Source organism: Nicotiana attenuata, chromosome 3 (assembly GCF_001879085.1).
Source record: "Nicotiana attenuata strain UT chromosome 3, NIATTr2, whole genome shotgun sequence".
Taxonomy (NCBI): Eukaryota; Viridiplantae; Streptophyta; class Magnoliopsida; order Solanales; family Solanaceae; genus Nicotiana; species Nicotiana attenuata.
In genome coordinates this window covers 6044823-6045218 of record NC_031991.1, presented here as the reverse complement: position 1 = coordinate 6045218, position 396 = coordinate 6044823, and positions in this window count along the sequence as shown.

Below are 396 nucleotides of genomic sequence, written 5' to 3'. Positions count from 1 at the left end.
TACATGGATAGTGGCTGCTCAAAACATATGACTGGTAACAAGAACCAGTTCCTTTCACTTGAGAAACCTAAAAAGGAGGTAATGTCTCCTTTGGAATGGAAAAGAAAGGTGAGATCATTGGTGTTGGAAAGGTAGGAAAGACAAACTCTCATTCCATTGAGAATGTCTATTTGATAGATGGCTTAAAATATAGCCTGATAATTGTGTCAAACTATGTGACAGAGTAAACCTTGTGGCTTTCACTTCACAAAATGTTTTGTTGATTAGCCTTACTACTGACAAGATTGTTTTGCAGGGAAGGAGAGTTAACAATAATTACATTGTAGATCTGTCAAACTCTCTCTGAAAATGAACTAACTTGCTTGAGTGTGTTAATTAATGATCCCCTCCTTTGGC